This window comes from Mandrillus leucophaeus, unplaced genomic scaffold (genome assembly GCF_000951045.1).
Source record: "Mandrillus leucophaeus isolate KB7577 unplaced genomic scaffold, Mleu.le_1.0 Scaffold648, whole genome shotgun sequence".
NCBI lineage: Eukaryota > Metazoa > Chordata > Mammalia > Primates > Cercopithecidae > Mandrillus > Mandrillus leucophaeus.
The window spans coordinates 1,179,167-1,186,118 of NW_012107008.1; positions in this window are offsets into that span (position 1 = coordinate 1,179,167).

Genomic DNA, 6,952 nt, shown 5'->3' on the forward strand with positions numbered 1-6,952 from the left:
ACCTGTTATAAGCAGGATAATTCCTAAAAAGACGACGTTAAGAATTCCTGACCCAAATTACTCATGGATTATTAATTCTCTTTAACTTACTTACTAATTATCGTTTTAGTTATATTTGCTCCAATCTTTTGATGTTGGAGTTTTTCATTGTATTGAAAAAAAAAGGATGAAAGTCAAAATGTCATTTAACTCTATGCATACCAGACGTCTTATGTTGAATAGCTCTTATTATTTTTAAAATGTAATAGAAAATTAAAAATCAAGTCCTTACACTTAAAGTACTTATATTTAAGTATAAAACAGGGCTGAAATATTTCTAGTTTAGATTAAAGCGTGGTAATAGTTGTTAAGACATAGGTAATATGTCCTTAAGAAAAAAGTTCAGCCTAAGGGCAAACCTTTTAGGATCACCTGAAGATAATATAAGTTTACGTATTATCTTATGATTGACACTGATTGCTTTATTTATGGATTATTTTAATATAAAGCATGAGTATTCTTACCCATACAGTATTTTATTTCATGTAACATGAATTTATTTATATTCTACTTTCTAGAAGTTTACCTTTTCCACTTCTAAAACTGTTTTTTCTTAAGAAAACAGAAAATACATTTAAATGAACAGTTTCTAGTTGTCCGTTTGACATCTTTACTTGGAAGTCTAAATGTAGATTAGACACAACATATTCCAAAGGTAAACTCATCACTTTCTCCAGAAATATACTCCTTTTCAAGCATTTTTCAAAGGTTTTCTATTGGTCTTGAAATTAAAGACAAAACTGCTTACACGGCTTATAAGGCTCCAAGTTACTCCTCAAGCCTTATTTTGTTCTGGTCACAATCTCGTTTCAATTTCTTCAGCAACATTGGTGTAGTTTCCTTGTTCAAGTTTACTGTATTTCCTGTAGCTTCAGGAAGTAGATTTGAAAAAAACTGTTTCCTAAGCCTCTTTTTCCCTGCCCTGTAACTCTTGGCTTAGTTAACTTGCGCGTATACTTCAGATCTCACCTCAATATCATTTTCTCATCATTGTTCTAAAATCCTGCTATCATGTGAATGTTTCCCATAAAATTCATGTGTTGGAGACATAATCCCCAATGCAACAGTGTTGGGAGGTGAAGCTTTTCAGGTGTTTAGGTCAAGACTGCCCTCATTAATGGATTAATGATTATAAAAGGGCTTGAAGAGGGAGTTTGGTCTATTTTGACCTGCTCTTCTGCAATGTGAGGGAACAGAGTTCTGGTCCTCCCGAGGATGCAGCAACAAGGCACCATCTTAGAAGTGGCCCTCACCAGACAGTGAACCTTCTGGTTCCTTGATATCAAACTCCCAGCCTTCAGAAGTGTGAGAAATAAATTTCTCTTCTTTATAAATTAGCCAGTCTCAAGTGTTCCTCTATAACAACACAAATGAACTAGGATAAATCCCTACTCTAAATCAAATACTTCTATGTTTTCTTTCATGGTAATGATCAATTTTATTTAAATATTGACCTGATAATGTTTTCTTCTATAATGTAATTTCCATAAGTTCATATAGCTCAATAAACTAGTAAAGTTATTAGGCAGTTAATAAAAATACTGAATGTATGAAAAAATTCATGAATAATACATATTGTTGAGTCAGTAGTTTCTGGACTTTGCTTGACGCTGCTGTTATCCCAAGAAAAATGATGAATGGTTATTGTAAGAGTTTTTCCTCTTCACTTTTTTATGAACTCCTAAAAATATTTCACATAATTAAGTTTGCTGGGATACTAATTCCATGAGTTCAAAATATACTCACATTATGAATTTCTAAATTATTTTGCTAAATAGTATATAATAGTGTAATTCTTTAATTTCAAGCCAACTCAGATTAGGAGAATGTGAAATCCTGCTTGCATAAGTATGCCCATCATACTAACCATAGGTATATTGATCATTGGATATTGTCTATTTAGCTTTAGTAGGTGAATGTATTAAAAGAGGTAGATGCCTCTTATACATCTAATATGGTCCAACGTTTTTCTGTTATATAACCACCACTCAGTCATCATATAGCAAAATAGTTTTTTATAAAGTATGCAATTAATCTGTGAACTAAATCATCTACCTAAATGAAACAGATTTGGAAATATTTGTTATACAATACATAGATCAATAAAATTTCGAATCTGAAGACATATTGTAGATTATAGCCTAACTCTTACACCTAGGAATTACCTGAAGAACGTGGGACCCGTGAGTACTTGAATAACTTGTCTAAAGTCACTCAGTTGTTTAATAATGTCTAGATCTAAGTTTTGAAATTCTTAGTCTTTTGCTCTTTATACTAGACATTATCTCATATCTTAGAATTTCATTTGTGCCATAATAGCATAGATACTTACTTTAATTTACTTTATTAATTCATAAAGTCATAATAACTATCTCCCTTAAGCCTAGTGTCTATACCTAACCATTTGGCATATAAAATTATGACCAGCAACTGACAAATACCTTTAATTTCAGACTTATTAAGCTATGTTATAAAAGATAATTGGTGTGTTAATTTGGAATATATAATTGGAGTAGATGTTTAAAAATGTGGATCCTGTATTTACTAAGGGAGAAAAACAGAAGTTTTCAGTCTTCAAGTGCAGAACTCCTGAAATAATCGTCAACTACGTTTAGCTAATAACATAACTATGCAGGGTATTAGACTTTACTAAAGACTTAGCATATAGGATGAGAGAAGAAATAAGACAAAGATAAATTTAAAATGCAAGAAGCTGTTATGGTTTTGATGATAAAATTATCAGAACAATAATTTATCTTCTTGCAGTTAGTTTGTTTTACTGAAAACAGTAACAGTTTCGTGCCTGCAAACAGTTTCATTTTACTGCAAACAGTTTCATTATGTAATGAAAGGAGTCACCAAGTTACAACCAGAGTGTCTATTCTTTCTACGCTTGTGGGCTTTACTCTTCTTGCATTACTTTTACATCGATTATATGTTGTCAGGAAAATTGGAATTAGATTGTGAAACCTGAAATGTTAATTAAATAATAGTTTTGAATATGTCGATATATTATTTTGATTTTAGTCTTCTATAGTTATCTCATACAGTTAAACCACTAAATGTAATGATCATGACATTCTTCATCTGCACAGAAATGTCTGGTGATTGGACTAATATAGTTCATCAGAGTTTATTTATTGGTGATAATGAAAACAGTAGGAATGACATTGTTGAGTTATATCACACAGTGAGTAAAGAGATGTTAGTACTCATACATAAAGAAAGCAAACATATTTTCTACTTTCTGTAGGTAAAAACCAGTAACAGGTAATTCACTGCTAACAGATCTCTTTCCCTAAGTCTTGTTAGATACTCAGTAATTCACAAGTGTATTTTTTGAGTAACAAGCAAGAAGAGTAAAACAGCAAGTGCTTCATTTGTTTTCTAGCCTGAGTTGAAACTAAGCAGCTCCATGCTGGCAGCACTTTGTGAAGAATTCTGTAATTTATATTGCTTTCCAAGGAAGCTGGAACTTCATATAGATTACTGTTTTTTTGACATATAAAGAGAATGTTCTTATCACTTAAACGGGTGAGTGAAGTCCCCATTTTATAAATCAAATAAACATTTTAGGATTTTCTTGAGAAACAAAAATAGTTTTACATTTCCAAAATATACTATACTTTCATTTCAATGAGATTTCTATAGTGTTTTCTATAATATTTGACATACTCCTTTCCTTGCAAGCAATGTTATAGAAAAATATGTGTATGTGTATATATGTAGGTATATATACACACACACACACACACAGTCTTGCACTGGCTTTGGGGTTTGCTTCCACGTGGTGGGGTGTTAACAGGCTCTTTTGTCCCTTGTGATATCTGTGCTTATGTTAGTTCTCATATCTCCAGTGCCACTTGAGCTGCCCAGGGGCACATGTTAGACTGGAATTTGGGTTAAATAAATATGCACGTGGGAGAGAGAGAATAATGTTACTAAATGAAAGAATTTATTGATAATCGGCAGAAAATACCTTCTATGGGAAACACATTTGAAAGTTTTTAGGGAGTAACAAGAAATACCAGAAGCTACATGGTTTTAAATATTCCATTGAAATTCTAAATCCAAGTAGAGGGTAATTAAATACTTGTCTAGAGCACCTTGAGATAGCATTTTATGAAGCCCTCCTATCACACTGCCCAAGAATCTTTCATCAACGTCTAAAGTAACCACAAGGAAGCAGTGATTACTATATGTCCTGTGAGGCTGTGAGCTGATAGTCCTACTCCAATTCTGTAAATGCACTTTAACTGGTGTAATAGCTATTTATTACTGTTCTTTCTTTCGTCTAGAACTCAATCAGCCTCTGTTTAATTAGATAAGCCCTTTGTGATTCAGTAAAATTACTTTTTTGTCTCATTCTCCAATTCTTATATCAAAAGCCTTTCTCTCTTGATCTTTTTCTACTACTTGCATCCACCTTAGTGAGGGCCAGGTTGCTATATACAGTTTTTCAGTTTGTGCACTGCACAAAGAAATCTTGCCCCCCAAAAAAGCAGCTGGAGACTGAAACCCAGCCTGCATTCTTCCTGACATGCAATTTTCCCAGGGGGAGAGCATGTTTTTCTAAATTGCACAAATTAAATAGAGTAGAAACAGCGTATGAGATGACTTAAACATCCTTTTTAATTGTGATTGCTGACATTCCAAAATTAAAAAGAAAAATAAAGCCTAAAATTCCAAATGCTAATTTGTATGTGTGTGCATGTGTTTGTGTGTGTGTATACAATATATATTTTCCACTTTGTGGAATTACAGGTCTTCAATTTACATTATTCCATTCTCTTTCTTATAAATGAACCAAATGATGTCTGAGGAAAGACCAGAAGTCACATGTTCATTTTAGCTAAAACCTAATCCCAAGCTTGTGCAAAATATTTCTTATTTTGCATGCCTAGTGTTTGTTGAACACCACAAAGCTTACAGAGTTTCCTGTCAGGCCTATGTATATGCTATAATGCAAGTAAAATATTTAAATCTTTAGTTGTATGGTGAAGTATCTTCTTGAATTAACTGGTAGGAATCCCATTAAGCTATTTCACACATTCATAAAAAGATGAAAATTAGGTTTGAGCCATTTGATATTCTGACATGTGGTATTTAGCTTGCAGATAAGATCCTTTTAATTCAAGCCTTGGAAACTTTTAAATAGAATGAAAGACTAATATCTGAAATTTCTTATCTATCCTTATCTTAAATTTTAGATTTTTTTGGAGAATCAGAGAAAAGCGTATTCAGACTAATAGCTTTAGTAAGCAGGATTCATCACTGTCTTCCTTGACGCCTTAGTTTACGGGACACACACCACTAGCTGCAATAATAAAAGGGAATTTTATCCATAAAATATTGAAAGTTAGACTCTAACACTAAGATTACTGACAATTTAATAAGGATTTTTTCCTCATGCATCATAGCCACCTTCATAGTTCTGATGTATGACTTGGGAAGGAATGTTTTAACACTGATGAAGAAAACACACTGGACAAATTACAGGAATCTCTTTATTCTTTATTTCCTAATCATGGATTCATCTGTGACGTGTTCAAAGCAGAGACTGGCCTTTTAGTTCTGAAACTTTACTTTTTTATGCTTTGTGATATAGGTGTTACAGAGATGATTTTAACATTGTTGTCATTCAATGTGACATTTTAAAACCTAGGAGATATCAAAAACTAAGAGGTTGATTATAGCAAAATGCCCGACTCTGCAATATTTGAATGATTTACACATAGCCACATACTTTTGAAAATTGAGACAACTAAATATATAATGCATTAAATATTTCCTTTTAAAGAAATTTATCTTTAGAGCATGAGAGGAGCAATCTCTCATTAATCATCTATATCAAACTACTCATTATGTTATTGTGCAAAACTTCATATCCTTCTACAATTGTACCATTAATCATAGGTTGTACTGCCAGTAAAGAATGCATACATATTTCATGAAAACAAAAGGAAATGTTTTCAATTTTCTTGGCACATTCCTGAAAACTGAAAATTAAAAATATTTAGTATTGTGTCCGGAATTTGTTCCTTCCGGTGGGTTCTTGGTCTCGCTTACTTCAAGAGTGAAGCCACGGACCCTCGCAGTGAGTGTTACAGTTCTTAAAGATGGTGTGTCCAGAGTTTGTTCCTTCAGATGTTCAGGTGTGTCCAGTGTTTCCTTCTTCTGGTGGGTTTGTGGTCTTGGTGACCTCAGGAGTGAAACTGCAGACCTTCGCAGTGAGTGTTACAGCAATTAAAGGCGGCGAGTTCGGAGTTGTTTGTTCCTCCTTGTGGGTTCTTGGTCTCACTGGCTTCAGGGATAAAACTGCAGACCTTCACAATATTACAGCTCATAAAGGCAGCATGGACCCAAACACTGAGCAGCAACAAGATTTATTGTGAAGAGCGAAAGAACAAAGCTTCCACAGTGTGGAAGGGAAACCAAGCGGGCTACCACTGCTGGCTCTGGTGGTCAGCTTTTATTCCCTTATTTGGTCCTGTCCACATCCTGCCGATTGGGCCATTTTACAGAGAACTGATTGGTCCATTTTACAGAGAGCTGATTGGTCCATTTTACAGAGTGCTGATTGGTCCATTTTTACAGAGTGTTGATTGGTGCATTTACAAGTCTTTAGCTAGACAGAGAGCACTGATTGGTGCATTTACAATCCTTTAGCTAGACAGAAAAGTTCCCCAAGTTCCCACCCAACCCAGAAGCCCAGCCAACTTCACCTCTCAGTATGGGTTTGACTTTTTTCTGTATCTTCCAGGGAAAGGAGTGAATACTTTGAAAACTCATTCATATGCATACTATTTCATAAAGTGTATCCATAATGTTTTATTTTTTCTGGAAAAATCTTGTTACTTATTTCCAGTTGAAACTGCATATTTCTTCAGAAAATTTTAAAGACATTTGAAAT